General features: G+C 41.4%; 1 long non-coding RNA gene across 2 annotated transcripts; it reads left to right on the forward strand.

Annotated features, from left to right (window-relative positions):
* Positions 1–9: 9 nt before the first annotated feature.
* LOC146768834 (uncharacterized) lies at positions 10–14,188 on the forward strand. Of its 2 annotated transcripts, XR_014957130.1 has the most exons (3): positions 10–8,160; positions 8,765–8,929; positions 9,223–14,188. It is a non-coding gene; the product is annotated as an uncharacterized LOC146768834 (long non-coding RNA). The 2 variants fall into 2 exon arrangements; XR_014957129.1 differs by having other exon boundaries at positions 8,765–14,188.
* Positions 14,189–16,711: the final 2,523 nt, after the last annotated feature.

The following is a 16,711-nucleotide window of genomic DNA, read 5'->3' on the forward strand; positions in this document are numbered from 1 at the left end:
TGTCATAAATCCCAACGTTTTCTGTTCAAGCACGCTTGCTTTTCCTTCTTGGAGCAAGGGCTGGGTGTGATCCAAAGGTGAGTCAAAGGCAGAAAGAATTTAGTGAGCAGTGCAACACATCTGAAACCCCTTTTGTTCAGGGTATTCAATAATTAAAATATTTTAACAACCTTGGGTCTGGGCAATGCAAGACTAAGATGCAGAACTGAGGAGCCTTGGGTCCAGAAAGTCTTGCCCTAATCAATAGATCCACCTTTTTTTTTCCCTTCATATTTTCCTCTATTATTAATTATTTGGGAGTAAATGTTGAAATATTCTGTTCTAACTTGTGTGTTTATTGTATTTGAACAACAAATTGCTAGAAATTCACTAAACAGATGCCAGTCACTGCTTCTGCAATGCTGTAAAGAGACTGGAGTGGTTGTAAATCTCCATTATTTCACTCCTTTGAAGCAGGTGGAAAGTACTGGATAAGCAGGCTTGTCATTCTTAGCTGAAATTTTTCCCCATTTAGCTGAGTTTGTCCCCATTTTCTTTAGCAGGTAAACTGCTCCTAATTATAGGCAGCTGCTGGTCACCAAATCTGGGTCACAATTTTAACTCAGTGATGTCAAACCTGCCTCCATGCGCCTGGGGCTCATCAGTGATTTAAACATTTACATTTTGTCATCTTTTGAATACCCTACCCTGCCTGAGGTTTATACTGCTAAAAGTCTTCATTAAATCATTTTCAGTGAGATTTATTTCCAGCCACACTATGTGAGAGGAATGCTGTCCTGAGTAGGGTGGGATGGGGTGGAGTGGGGCAGAGTAACGCCTGAAGAGGGAAGAACATTATTTACCTAATTCTTTTTCAAGTTTTTTTTGGACCTGCAGGACTTGGCACACCTATAACTGCAGAAATTCCAGATTTTTGCTTTGGCAGCCTCTTTCTAAAATTGGTTTCATTTTGGTTTTACTCTGACAGGGAAGTAAGACAAATAAAAATATTCCTTGAAATGAACTTAAGGGTATTGTTTTCTGGTGTGAGGCAGCAATTTCAGCTTTGTGCCTTGTTTGAAGTAGAAACTCCTGACTCAGTCAGATCTTTTCTTAGCAATCAATTGTTTACAGACCTAACTGAAATTCTTAAAGATTAAATATAAGCTATTTCCGCTTGCATAAATAATTGGAAATCACATTTTCCCTCTGCTTAGGAGGTCAGTGTTGTCAGATTTCTCCCTTTTGGACTTCCATAGGACCAAACCCAGTCTCTAATTCTTGCTCATGGTATAAGAATTCGAGATTCTTATCTCTAATAAATTAAGAATATATCACCATGGGGACTGTGGTGGTGAAATTCCACACACCAGGGTAAATTTTAACCCTCAGCCCCTTTCCTGACTTCTGCAGGTCCTACTCATATGCAAATGATCTTTAATGAGCTTGCAAACTGTGGAGTACAGGGTGGGAAATGCCACTCCCTACTTTCTGAACCAGGATTTTCTCTGAAACCACATCTATGGAAACTTGGCTGCAAAGTCTGTTAAGTCAAATTCCGAGTATCTTAGAAGCACCACTGGTTTTTAGTGACACTTAACTTGTATGGAGTCTCTTATGACTCTAAAGAAGAAACCAAGCTCAGATTTTGCAGCATAAACCCATTCTTCCTAACATACAGCAAATGACATATTGCATTAAAAAAAACCCCAAAATTCTTTTTTAAATTTTTTTTCCAGGAAATAGAGACAGCAGAGGGGCTGGATGTTGCATTAGAGCCTGTCACCAGGGCTGAGGTTGAGATAAGCTCCTCTGTTAGGCAGCCTCAATTCCACAGTTTCTCTTCTTTCACCTTGACCAAAGCCAAAAACAACTTTTAAGTCAGCTTGTCATGTACTTTACACTAAAAGTTGCTTTCTGGTAAACACAGAACAAGTTTTGCCACATGCTTTACAGAGACTTTCCAGTATGAAACTGGTGACCCTTCTCAAATATTTTAAGTTCCTTGTGACTCATCTTAACCAACCTTTAAACTCAAGATTTAAATGATCACTTAATTCTTACATTTATTTTTGAAAGATGCTGAAGAAACTCAGGTTTCGCCTAGAGCTGGAAGGTGAAGATACACAAGGAAATAACAAGATTAAATGACTTGTAGTTCACCTGCAAAAAGCCATGTCATTCCTTTGGGGTGATCAAAGACTCAGGACTTTGAAAAAAAAAAAAAAAACCTCTCTTTAAATACTAATTTCCATCTGTTTAAAAACACCTTGTTAAAAGCATGAGTTTACCAGGAGTTTAAGTTCCCAAAACAAAGAAGGATGAAGCTAAAAGAAATACAGAGGGCTGCTGAATTGATGAAGGCAGTATCTTTTATTAAATCAAAGAACACAATGTGGAGAAAACCAAAATTCTCGTGGGTTTCTAGCCCCTCAGCCAACTTGAATTAGAAGCAGCAAATGTTGGGGAGAAGTGCTAGTGACAGCTGAAAAATAAACAACCCATCTTGAGGCACTCAGTTTTCTAATTTTCCCTCCTGACAGCCATCCCAAGCACTTCCAGACTCTCACTTGTCATTTTGAAAGTCAGAAATGGAATTTCTTGTGGAAATCACAATTTGGGGGAAGTGGATAATGCTGTTTTTACCTCTTTTTATCCTGCAGTAGTACCAAACTTACATGTCCAAGAACTTCCAAAAATGTCTCAGTACTGTCAGTGAGGATGTGCTTTGGTCTGTGGGTGTTAGGAGTAAAGGAAAAATGGGGTTTGTAGGTAAGAATTGTGCTTCCCATGTGTGTAAAAATGTCTGTAAGTTCACATAACTGTCATTGGTAAAAATCAAAATGTGTTTCATCATTATAAACAAGACCAAAAATTTATCATTTGTGCTAGGATAACACAAACAGGGCTCTGTGGCCAGCCTGTTCCCATAAGGAAATGCTGGTGAATGAAACAGCATTATTATTATTATTATTATTATTATTATTATTATTATTATTATTGATAATAATAATAATAATATTCCTTAGAAGCAGAATGTACCTGCACAAGTGTGGTCACAAAGTGTGGTCACAATATGGATTTCAGACTTTCAAACCTCCCCTGCCTTCTACAATCACTCAAGATAATTATTACTCTCATTGTTGTTGTTGCAATTTTCTTTTATTTTCATTATAATTGTTATTAATAATAATACTGATGTTATGATTTTAATACTAGCTGTGGGTCAGTGGCATTTCCAGCTGCCATTCTGCATTATTTACAGCCACACTTGTGTAAGAAATGCCCTACCACTGAATTTTCTCTTCAGTTCCTTAGTGTGTGATTCCAGAGGGCTCAGCCCCCCTCAGCTGCATTATTCAGAGGAAATAACTGGATTTGTTTCTGTATCAGCTTATTAACTCAGAACTGTAGGTTTTTATTTTATATTTATTTGCTCATCCATCATAAATCACAAGATTCTCCCATGTCTAAATTGCTTCCAGAAAAGCTGCTTTTTGTAACTTCAGTGCTAGAGAGAATGCAGGGTGGTTATTTTCATCAACTTTCTTATTTCCTACTGATTTGTGCATTTCTAATTTGGTGTGATTTGAAACAGCACAGATATGATAAATCTCAAAAGCCCCAAGACATTCAAAATGTTTGGCTTTAAATGCACACTCAAAATTTACAAGTCATGAGGGTTTAAAATGTTACAGGGTAAAAGAAATATTTCTGAGAAGAATTAAAATGTAATCAGATATAAGGAAAAGAGATGGTATTGGCATTGAGTATTCAAGGAGTATAAATTGCCTTGGCCTGAGACCTAAACAACACATCCTGTTCCAACAGTTCCCTTCTCCCACATCAACCACACTGAAGACCTTAAAACAAGATCCAAAATCCAAAACTCAGCCCAACCAGGCTAGGGAAAGTCATTATTTTTTTCTTGGGGAGAAAAAAAAATTATGGACATGGAAAGGAAAGAAACAAGAGACAAAGGTACCTCTATTTGCCTCCTGGATTTAGGGAATTTGGAGTTCATGCTGAGATACTTTTTAATGCATTATAAACTATTGATGTTTCCAGTTGGCAAAGCAGAGTTCCTCTTGTGCTGCTGAGCTGCAAAGGTGATGAGTGGGCTCTGAGTAGCTCTGCCTAAATAAAACCTGCATTTTCCTTCCCAGCCTTGCATTGCATTATCCTGAAAAGAGCAAGTGGAAGAGAAATCCAATCCAAAACACCAGGACAAGGAGAACAGATAAAGAACCAGAGATGCAGCTGAAACAAATCAATGCCCACAGGTCACAGCATAGCTTGGAATCCCTGGGGCTTCCAAAAGATGGATTTGTCAAAATGCTCTGGAAATAAGGAGAGCAAAAATAAGGAGAAGGTTTGTGTGCAGGACAGGGGTTTGGAAGGGAGGAGGTGTGCTCTGCATTTGGGCAGGGCACAGCACCAAAGCACAGCACATCAGAGGATGCTGCAGCCCTGCACAGACACAGCTCAGAGAGGAGCAGCCAAGGGGGCTCCAGAACCACAATTAGAAAAATTCTGATTATTTGCATCTATGCTAATGGCACCCTGCTCTTTCCGGGACTGCATTTCTTTACTTCTTTCTTCTCTGCTGTGCATTTGCATTTGTTTGCTCTACCAGGGAATAAAGCTGTGTAGTCTCCCTAATTCTGGAAAGGAAAATGAAGAGAAAATTGCAGAGAAGAAATTTTCAGCTTTCTATGAAGCAGCATCCCCAGCACAACATCTGCTTCAGGAACAACATTAAAATACCCCACTGTCAGAGAACAAATATCCACTTTAATCACAGACCACAGGTGAAAATAAAGAAATTACCTCTGGGTTCCAGGGTAGGATTCAAGAGCACTGAGCCAGGGAATGTTGTGAACAGTAAAAGTGCAACATCAATAACCCAACTCTGATGCTCTGTATCCACTCCTGTGATCAATTATTTTGTTTCACCTCTAGATATTGGAACAAAGAATTCATTCAAAAAGCACCTTTTTGCCACAGGTGTTTCAGGATGTTTTTTAAGAAGGATATTTTATAAATCACGTTTTCCCCTTCCCAGCCTTGATCCATAGAATTGAGCCACAAAATTTTGAAAATTATTTGGGCTCAGCATTAACAAAAGTAGCAGTGGTTGTGAGAGCCATAGGGATCTCTGTGGTGTTTCAAAACTCTGAACTTTAACCTCAACACTCAAAATGTCACCACTCTCCAAAGAGCTGCAAGGTGCTCTGAAAAAAAGATTTTCAGTCTGAAGGAAAGTTTTGGCTGCATTAAGGCTGAACAGTCTGGTTTTGACTCTTACCTGAATTTAAACACTTTGATTTCCCAACTCTGTGAAATTGCAATGTTATCCGAAATATACAATTATAAAGGCAAAATAAAACTTACTTGGCAGTATTTTGGGAATAAGTGTTGTGATAAGTTTTCCATGATAATTCCAGTGAAAAGAATCCACTTCTCAGGGAGGTTTTCTTTACCTGTAAACAGGTTTTGTTTTTTCAATAGTCTGTTCTCTCAGGGGAAAAAAACCCCTGTAGTTAAAGACTTTTCAATGGAGCAATTTTTTTGCCAATGACTCCTCTATGTTGATAATTTTCTTTAAATGCTTTAGGTAATGACTGTGCAAGAAAACCTTGCTCCATCTTAGGCTGACTTATTTCATACATACCTACACCCTTTTCATAGTAAATCATTACTTTTGCTTCAACACCATGCAAAAAAATACCACCACAGCCAGGATCAGGATTCCAGACTTCCACCACTTTTTTCAAATTGTTGAGGTTTCACAGAAAAAAAAAATTAAAAAAAAAAAAATAAAGGAAAAAAAGGAAAAGGAAAAGGAAAAGGAAAAGGAAAAGGAAAAGGGAAAAAAAAAAGAAAAAATTCTAGAAATGGGAAGTGAAAAAGAAAAGGAGGTGCCAAAACATCACCCTCAACACAAATATCACTAAATAGGAGCTATGGACCTCTCTTGGCCCCCCAAGGCAGAGACAAAAATTGGCTAAAATTAAACTGCTTTGAGCTCATCCCTCTAAAGCAGTTTGTGCTGGGAGAACCAGGGAGTGAGTTAAGAGTTAAGCACTGTGAGAGATCAGAGGTTCAGTGCATCAACTCTCCCTGGCCCACACTTTTTTTAGAAGCATAGATGTCACTGGGAGAAAGTGTTACCTCTTTTTATTCAGAGAAGGCATTTGTGAAAGATTTTCCCTGTTTTGTTGTTGTTTGGGTCGGGTTTTTTGGGGGTTTTTTTTGGGGGGGGGTTTTGTTTGTTTTTTGTTTTTTTGTTTTTTTGCAAGGAAAGGCTCCAATCATACATTTTTCATTGCTTCAGTGACAGGTGCAAGATCTAAAAGATTCAGGACCAAAATTAGAAGATGAGGCCAAAGAGAATGTGCTGAGGGTATGTGGGGGAATCTCTTTTGGTTGAATGTTGATCATTAATTGGTTGCTGTGCTAAAGTGATTTTCTTCCAACAATCCACCCCACATGTTTGAGTTAATACTTGGTGCAGCAGCCAAGTATTCCATGTTTGAACAGCCTTGGAATCCAGTCTGGGTTGGACCCCTCTGCACAAATAGCACAAGGGCAATGGAGCTGCTCCCTGCTGAGCATCCAGGCACAGGGGCTGACCCTGGAATTCTGAGTAGCTCAGCCTGCAGAGGAACACACAGGCAGTTAGTTCCAAGTTTGTTTCACTAGGTCGATTTTTTTTTCCCAAAAAATTAAGACTTTTGCTCACGAGCAGTAACACACAACTTGTTTTCCTAGATAGGTGTGCCTTCTGTAGAATCATCCCAGCAAAAATCTGGGATTTATCCTCAAACATCTTAAATCCCGGTATTTATCATTAGAAACAGTAAATAAATGAAGGCATGAATCAGGTAAATGACAATATAATTAACATCTTTAAAGCAGTGAGCTAATATAAAAATGAGATAATAGGTGACTCATGTAATTACACAAATATAAATACTATATCCATTATAACACACATTACCAGAGTCACAGGATGATTTGTTTTGGGAGGGACCTCAAAGATCATCTCCTTCCAAACCCCCTGCCATGGGCAGGGCAGCTCCCAGCACAAGGCTGCTCAGAGCCCCATCCAGACTGGATATAGAGTTACAGAAATTTCTGTCTCTAAAATACCAGCTTGACTCTCCCACTCTCTGCCTAGCCTCAACAGAATGGCAGTGCCAATTACTGCAATTAGTGACAAAGTTAACTCCATGTGTATGTGGATTATTGAATGCTTCTAGCTGCTTTTTTTCTCACAATAAAAAAAAACCTCAACCTTTGTGCACTTTAAAAAAAAAAAAAGAATTAGTTACCTGTAATGAGTGCTCAGTATACCAGGCATGGCATGTCACAATCCTTTTTCATGCTCTAAAGCCTCACAAAAAACGTCCCTGCACAACACAGGTGTGGGTACAGGAATTTGGTGACATTTGTGAACAGGGTACAGGGAGTTGAAACAGCCTTGTGTGCAACCAGCCCATGAGTTTGTGAAAGATGTTTCAGCCTGAGATGATTTTGAATTTCCCTGTGATGATGCTCTGGGGCAGCTCCAAGACATCCAGCTCCTTTCTGGGTTAATCCCACTGCCAGGTGGGCTCAGCTCCCCGTGCCTGTTCCAGCTGATTTCTGAGAAACCATTTTGCAAGTCAGATACGAAAACAACAAGGGCTTAGCTGGAATGCAAATTATTCTTCTGGGGCCTGCCAGCATTAATGGGAGGAGGATGGGACCCATAATCTTGTTTTTTTTCGTTTCAGGACTAAAGATAATGGAAGGCTCTGTTTCCCTGGCTTACTGTCTTCCTTCTAGGGCTCCAGCAGGAGATCAGTGACTAAGACTTGTCCTCTGCTGTTATTTCTTTGTCTCAGTTCCTTAGAATGCTCTTTCCTTTCCTCACTTTAATCTGGTCTGGTTTGCTCTCCTGAGGGGTATTAATTCAATAATTTTCTAGGCTAGGCTCTGGCATTGGAGACTTTCTCCTCCACCAGCCTGATCTGTCCCTGCTTTCGAGACAAACACGAGAATCTGGCACGTTAATCTAGCAAGAATATACCCAGAAACAATTCAGCTAAGGATCCTTCTCTAAAGCACCAGTTCTTTAAATGAATCACCACAAAACCATCCTTCAAACTCCTGTATGAGCCCTGCAAAGGAAAGGTGGGTGAGAAAGTGAGAACTGGGGCAGTGGAGGGGCAGCACCAATTTCTGCTCCCTGTGAACGGTGCCAGGGCTTGAGGGAATGGCATGAGGTGGTGTCAGGAGAGGTTTAGGTTGGATTTTAGGAAAAGATTCTTCCTCTAGAGGGTGGTTGGGCACTGAACAGGCTGCCCAGGGAATGGGCACAGCCCCGAGGCTGCCAGAGCTCCAGGAGTTTGGACAACATTGCCAGGCACAGGGTGAGATTTTTGGGGTGTCTGTGCAGGGCCAGGACTCTGATCTTTGTGGGTTCCTTTCAAATCAGGATATTCTGTGATTCTGTATTTCAAATATATAGTGCATAGGATAAGAAGAGGATCTATGATCACTAACAAATAAAGAAATATTAAAATAATTTAAAACATCCTTTCAAGTACTCCAAGATTGTGTTGACATTGGCAGCCACTTGATTTCAGTGCCTAAGGATTGTGAAACAACTTTAAAGTTTGCATCTCTACAGCAGCTGCCATTTGAAGTTTTCAGAATATTCTGGAAATATGATTCGGCTATATTTCACAATTCATCAGGGTTTCACTAAGATGAATTTCTCTTGTTTTATTAACAGAGAAATTCAGTGGTTATATATCTGGCTGAAGCACTTCCACAAAGATTTCCTGAAAACCATGGATACCACTCCTTAAAGACTAAAAATCTGCCCACATCTGGCACAGAAAGCTTTCAGATGAATTAGTGCAGCAGCTCAGTTGGTACCACAGGAGGCAAAGAACTGGTGTGTGCTACTTTGTTTTTTTGAAAGTTTTAAAGTTCTTCTAAAAGGTCCTGTACCTTCTGATATTTATATATTTCCACTGAGTTTTCTCACACATGTTCAGGTAAATAATGTTTGTTTTGCATTCTTTTTTGTGGGTGGGGAGAATTAATGGACTGTTGGTTTGAGCAGTGTGGTTGGAGAGGTGGCTGTTTCACCCTCCAATCCACTGTTATTATTGCTATTGCATATGTAGTGGAGTCAGAAAATAAAGTTGACTTTTAAAAGTTCTTTTTCTTTCCTTTTACATCTAGCCTGCTTCTGTGAGTTATTTCCTGTTGCAGTGCAACAGGTGTGTGGAAACCTGAAGCACTTGGAAAAATTTCTATTTCCCTGAAGAAAGCTTAAAACCCAAATAAATGCAAGTGATTGAACAACATGAGGATCTTTATTCTATTTATTTACTTTTATAAAAGCAATGCAAGCTGTGGAGAGACATAGAAATAGAGAAACTTTTAGGATTGTAAATGTATTTCCTCAAGAAAGGAAGAAGTGGTTACCCACTGCTAAGTGGAGTACTTTGAGATACACTGCCCACGTGCACATTTATTGCTCATTCTCCACCATGTGTCTCTCTGAACAGCAGAGAGCATGAATGGACACCAGAGTGCAAAATAGGATGGGTGTGGAGGGTGGTGAGAGCTCCTCTGTGTGGAACATAAGGGGAGGTGGGTGCAGAAGGCACTGAAATGAAAAATCAGTGCTTGAGGGCCTCATGACATATGTGTCCTTACAGATAGAGGAAATATATAAATATATGCACACGTGAAATATAAATCACAAAGGCTGTTGGTAAGTAATCTCTTTTTCTGTGATGTGGCATGGGAGATGCATTACTGCATGGCATAAAAAACCCCCCAAAATATAAATATTTCTTTGATCAATGGCTGGGTATTTTTGCATAGAGCTTATTTCTTCCACTGTCTCTTATTGCACTGTGATCTCCTTGGGAAAGGGACAGTCATGTCCCACAAAGGGCCAGCACAAAGCACAGTAAGCACAGTAGCTCCACTGTCAATCACAAATTATTAATTAATCACAATAATCACAAATTATTAAATCTTCTTGCTGGGCATTTCTACTGCCTTTGTCTTCCAGTTACTGCTGAAGACAAAAAAGGAGCTGTGAACTCAGTCTCAAGAAGGGGAAAATGGCTACAAATTCTGAATTAGTCTGGTATGAAGCCGCTGGGAATTCAGCTTACAAGAAAGATGGAGACAGACTATTTATGAGGGCAGGTGGTGGCAGGGCAAGGGGGAACAGCTTCAAATTGGAAGAGGGTGGGTTTAGATTAGATATTTGAAAGAAATTATTTATTTTGAGGGTGCTGAGGCCCTGGCACAGGTTGCCCAGAGAAGCTGGGGCTGCCCCATCCCTGGCAGTGTCCAAGGTGTGTAGGATGATGCTCAGAGCAGCCTGGTCTAGTGGAAAGTGTCCCTTCCCATGGCAGGGGTTGGAGCTGGATGATTTTTAAGGTCCCTTCCAACTCAAACCATGGAGTGATTCTCTGATTCTGTGACAACTTTCTGTTCAGCTCTGCTACTTAACAGGGAAGGGGGAAATTACTCTGCTGGAGGAGATGAAAGGGGAGGGAGGAGCCCCTCCTTTGTTGAGCAATCCTGAATCCACGTCTCACTTTGCAATTTTAATAGTCAGGTGTAAACGGTCTTCTAACCTGAGTTAATCAAACAGCAGGTGAATGAAATTTATGGGGAAAGATTCATGTGCAAATGTAAAAGAAAAGTGCACACCCCGGATATTTATAGAAAAGCAGTAATCCATGTACTCATGAAGTATATTTCCCTATAGCTTTTTTATTTAAATGTGGGATTTATTGGCTGAGTGGAAGTATTTTCATAAATCTGACTCCAATTTCCACTGCAGGTGCTGTCCAAACAAGCAACACTACCTGAAAGTTGAAGTCATGTCTCTAAAATTAACCCACAAAGGTCAGAACCTGCGTTCAGTTGAGGAGAACAAAAGAACGCCGGTGCCATTTCTGATCTTATCACTGCAGATCTGTGTTTGCTTTTGCTCCAGCACATTCTTTTTTCCCTGTTCCTGGCTGTAAGTGCCTCATGGCCCAGCCTGAGAGCAGCGTTGTTGGATTTTCCCATTCTTCATTATGTTGTGGCTGACTGCACTGGGGTAAGGTAAATGTGAGGGATGAAGGAGGGGACCAGCACTGCACTACCTGAGAGGAGGTTTGGGAAAAATAAAACATGGCTTGGTCACAGCCCAAACACAAAAAGGTAGATCCCAACTAGAAACAAAACACGTTCCACTGGCATGTTCAGGTGATCTGTCTCAGCTCTAAGTCATGCTCTAAACACTTTGGTTTGTGCTGGGATGTGCAGACACCTAAAAGCATCTTTCCCCTGTCCCAAATGTGGTTTTGCAAAACCCCTGCCCTCACTGCTGCTTGTGCAGCTTTGGGTCACCTGGGGACAGGTACCCAGAGCAGCTCCCAGGGGTGGCAGGTCCTTTGGGAAGCAGGACAAAACTATTGGAAATGCAGGTGAACCCAGGGGGAAGAAATTATGATGTCTGACTCCAGTTCAGAAGGCTGAATGATTTCTTTATTATTACTATACTATAATACATTAATATACTATTTAAAGGAGATACTAAAACTACAAACCTACTTTTTTACCTACCATATCCAACTAACTCACAACTTGTGACTCTCTCTCTCTCTCGCAAAGATCCAGCCCCAGGTGGATTGGATTGGCCACCAGGCTCAAACAATCCTCACCAGAATCCAACCAAGCAATCACCCCAGGGAAACAATTCTCCAAACACATTCCACATAGGAAAAACAAGGAGCAGAAATAGAAATTGTTTTCTCTTTCTCTCTGTGCACCTCTATGAAAAATCCTGAGAGAGAGAGAGAAATGTGCTTGCCACACAGAACAATCTCCAGGCTCAAGTACACAGCCCAGCAGGTCTCCATGGGGTCAGAAAAGAGTCTCATTAGTTCACTATATCATAGACAGGTTTGTGGTTTTGCTTATTTCCTGCATTACTGCACTGGAAAGCAGCACTTTCCCAAACTCATGCCACTTGAAATTAATAGTTATTGTTATTGCTGCCAGTACAGAAATAGAGGGGATGGAGGGAGGAGCACTGAGAGGTTCATTATCTGACTGGGAAAAACATATTTTCTATCCTAGGCTGGTCTTCTCTCCACTAAATGATTCATCCAAAGATATTCCTGCAGGATTCCAGAAAGGATCTACTCTTATCCCATGAAGCCTGAGATTTGACTCATTGTGGTTGGCTCTCCAAACTCCCTTAATATCCCAAAGCTTTCCCTCCTTTCTCCAAATGAACAATATCTTTGCTTTTTTGTGTATAAAAGAATAAAACCAAGGAGGGTTTGGGTTTTCTTGAGATTTACCACCCAAACTCTGGTTTCTTGACACCCTGAGTAGGTTACCCTTGCGGGTGTATTGAATTTACCAGATACACTCCAGCCTTGCAAAAATCCAGTTTTATAGTTTTTCAAAGTATTTTCAGCCATACTGTTGTTGGCTGAAGAGGGAGAGGAGTCTGTTCTGCCCCAGGTGAAAGGGGGAAAGAGGAGGACAGAGGAGTTTTGAAGGAGCAGAAATACAAAACAGTTTTCAGTAGTGATGCAATCACACAACAAGATGCCTCCAAAAAGCCACACTTATGGTGCACTTTTAATTAAGAAAGATTCTGTTCACCTTCTAGCTGGTCAGAACTGGGGAAAAAATGAGGAGGGGAAGGACAGAAACAATGACACACCTCACTTATGGCTGTCCTTGGCTTGTTCCCCTAGCTTGGGGAAATTCCCTGCAGCAATGTGAGTAGAGAGTCAACAGCTTCACCTGATGGTTATCAGCAGACACCGGGATTATAAAAAGAGTGATTACATCATCTCTAAGGATCAGTTGTAATTAAATTTGTCATTGCACACAAACAGGGGAATGTACAACGTGTGAGCTCATCCAGCTCTGTGAATGCAGTAGTTGGAAGAGATAAAATATTGCCCACATGCATCAGGTCTCAAATCTTCTTCCCCAGAGGTTGTGGACAAATGAGCTGGAATGTTTCCTGAGGGTGTATTCAGGAATATTCCTGAGAGCAGATTCAAGTGACAGCAGAGGAAAAGCTACATGCAGGAAGATTGCACTGCCCTCCTCTCCCATCTTTGGAGATTCACTTCTACCAGAGCTCATCCTGTGAGCTACAGAAGCTCCTTTCCTCCTTCAGTTCAACCCATCTGACCACGAAATCTTGAATTGTTCCACTGGCTGCAATAAGAGATATTTCATAGAACCATAAAATGGTTTGTGTTGGGAGGGGCCTTAAAGTTCCAAAACCATGCTATGGTCAGGGACACCTTCCACAATCCCAGGTTGCTCACAGCCTCCTCCAACCTCATTTTGAACACTTGCAGGGATCCAGGGGCATCCACAGCTTTTCTGGGCAACCTGTTCCAGTGCCTCACCACCCTCACAGGGAAGAATTTCTTTCTAATATCCCATCTTGGAAGGACAGTAGGTTTAGAATCCCATTCCCCCTTGGCCTATCACTGCATGCTCTTGTATAAAGTCTATTATTCAGTTGAGTGATTCAAGACACAGAACAGGAGCTGTGTTTCAGAAGCCATTCCCACTTGAAGAAGCATAAAAATCACTGAGTTTCCAGTTCTGTAAAGAAAGTGATATGTCATTTGATTTCTATAGGAATGTGTTATTTGCCACAGGGCAAAGAAAAGAGAAATCCATAGGCAATGATAAAAGTACACAGTGAGTGGCAACAAACTGTGAACAATTGAATTATTGTATCTGTTGCTGTTTTAAAGGGAGAGCTGGAGAAAGGTGTGGAGAAATGAGTAAAGAATTTCTGTCCTGTGGTCAGAACCACCTGCACAGGCTTGAGGTAGTTACAGGTCAGGCACCAAGAGAAAAATGCTCTTTATATGTTTTGTGTGATCTCTTTATCACACATAGATTTCTTCTGCATGGCTCTGCAAATCCCTTTGTCAGCTAAAACCACACATTGCCAATTTACACATACCTGTGGTACAAAAGAATAGGATATATAGTGTGAACTAATAAATGCATCCTGGTAAGACATGGCAAGTCATTAAGCTTTAGAATATGGCAGAAATTATAAAATACTTTAAGAAGTTTAAACTGTACAAATAAGTATAGTCACAACAGGAAAAAAAAAAAAAACAAAACCAAAGGCCAAAACCTTTTATTGTTTGTCTGGAAGGAATGTGAGAACCTGTGCTATTCTTGGGACATGGTTTCAAAGTACTTTGAACAGTTATTTAGGTGTCTTCTTCTGCTTGGCAGATAAACAGAATAATCTGAGGAGTTCTCACTGCATAAGGAATCACTGCTGAGAACAAAACAACACTTTTGTTTCAGATCCTGAGCAGCTTCCACCTTCTGCTGGGAAGGAAAACCCAGCAGTGCCAAGTCGTGTGAGAAGGAAGGAAGGTGACAAAAGCACTTTGTGCACGTGTAGCTCAGTGCTGGCTCGCCTTGGCACGCGTAGCACAGCTGCCTCCCCCTGCTTTTGTGGTTATGAAATCTGTGAAAGAAAAGGAATTGACTTTGCAGTGTTGCACAACAGGTCACGAATTAAACAGGGGAGATTCGTTTTAGGGCTTAGAATCATAGATTCATTCAATGGTTTGGGTTGGAAGGAGATTTAAAGATCATCTAGTTCCCTCTGTCATCTATAGATCACCTATAACACTCTGCCATGGGCAGGGACACCTTCACTAGGAGTGGTTTCTGAGAATCCCATTCTGCTGGCCTTGGACACCTCCAGGATTGGGGAATCCACAGCTTCTCTGGGCACCCTGGGCCAGGGTTTCCCCACCCTGACAGTGACCTCTGCCTGCCTTGGGTGCCCCCCTACCACTGGCACCAGCACATGGCCAAGCAACGGCAGGATTAGCAGAAAAATAAAACTCAAATCCTGCTGGCAGGAGGGAGAAGAGTTTCTCTGTGAAAAGGCAGAGGAAGAATTGCTCTCTCCCTTCAGCAGGAGAAGCCCCTGCTGCCAGCCCAGGGAGTGGAGGCTGATCCTCCACCAGGGCATCTCCAGCAAGGTGTGTTTGGTCAGCTGTGACCTCAGAGGATGGTGTTTTATCAGCTGCCAGATTCCTGCTCTGTGCCAATTCAAATCCCTCTGTGTACCTATTGAAAAGAGGGAGAGGGGCTGCTCCTGGGGACTGCACATCCTCTCCTAGCAAAGCCAAAGGCACCCCTGTGAGCTCCCAGCAGAGAGCTCAGACAACTGGGAAACAGGTACAGAACATTAACTCACCTGGCTGTGCTGAGGGAATTGGTCAAGGCTGCATTGGCAGGGAAAGTGCAGTAAAACTTTCCATGAGATTTTACTTGGGCATGTTAATAATGTAAGGTTGGTTTGCAGGGGCACCATGAAGCACTTATCAAATCCAGCAGCTGTAATTGCAGATTTTGTGTGTAACTAGACAGAAAACCTGAGTAAAGCTGTGTCAGTAAAGGTGCAGAGTGTGGCTAAGGGATTCTGTAGGTTAGCAGGGTCTATCTGACTCCCTCAGGAAGTGCTAAAATAGACACAGATCTGTTTGCTTCTTTATGGAGACTGGGAAAGAAAAAAAACTCCAAGCAGGTGCCTTTAGAGCACAGACACAGTTTGTTCAGCTGACAGGCACTAATACCTGTCCCTAAACAAACAAAAGCTCTACAATCACAGAAATTATTTAAGGCTTTGTTTCATCCTTTATTCTATCTCCTGCTTCATCCATCATGTGCCAAATGCAGCAGGAATTCCAGTAAGAAACTGCCATGAAGACTTACCTCAAATATCAGTGACTTGCACAAAGAGAGGTTGTGTTTTCACTCAGCACCCCACTTTAAAAAAACCCAGGGACCATCACATTCACTTCAAATTTCATCTTTTCCTCTTAATTTTGAATTTCCTTGAAAAAGGTGAGCAGATGCCTGCACAGGCCTGGGTGAAGGCTGCTGGGAGGCAAATGTGTGTCACATCTTGCCCTCAGTGACAAGTGCCAGAGGCAGTGACAGCAGCTGAATGGATTTGGGTGGCACTGGGGAATTCAAAGCTGGAGGAGCAAAGATGCAGCACACCAAGACATGGCAGAAATATCAGCTGCTCACATGGGTGGGGAGACACTTCCACCTGTGGCTGCAACAGAGGAAGGACAGTGAATCAGTAGCACAGGTCACCCCAGGTACTCCTTTCTCTGTGTGTATGGCTTTATCCCATGGAAATACCAGTATCAGTTTAAGCAATTAAATTTTGGGGAAAGTGCAAATAAATTTTGCACTTAAATTTTGGGGAAATAGCAAACCTGGAAGATGCCAAACATGCATTTTCTCAGGGAGGCCACACAGCCTCCAGTCTGTATAGGGAATACCAGAAGAGGTGCATAAGAATTGTGTTTTCTTTGGGAGTGCTGTGTCACAAGAGAAGTGCAGGATACAGGACATCCAAGATACAGGACAAAGACACAGTGTGGACATCTTGGCATGTAAAATCCTTTCAGGGTAAAATGTCCTTTCAGGGAAGGTCGTGCTTTCACAAGGTCGTGCTTCTCACTGACCTTTCAGAAAACAGAGGTGCCTTTCTCCTCTTCAAGAATTTGATGTCACAGCTGTAGCCACTCAAGTGAAAAGGAGGAGTACAGGTAGTCAGATAAATGCTAACAGCTAGTCAAATAAATGCCAAGAAACTCAGGAAATT

This window comes from Lonchura striata, chromosome 1, assembly GCF_050655825.1.
Source record: "Lonchura striata isolate lonStrDom1 chromosome 1, ASM5065582v1, whole genome shotgun sequence".
Lineage (NCBI taxonomy): Eukaryota > Metazoa > Chordata > Aves > Passeriformes > Estrildidae > Lonchura > Lonchura striata.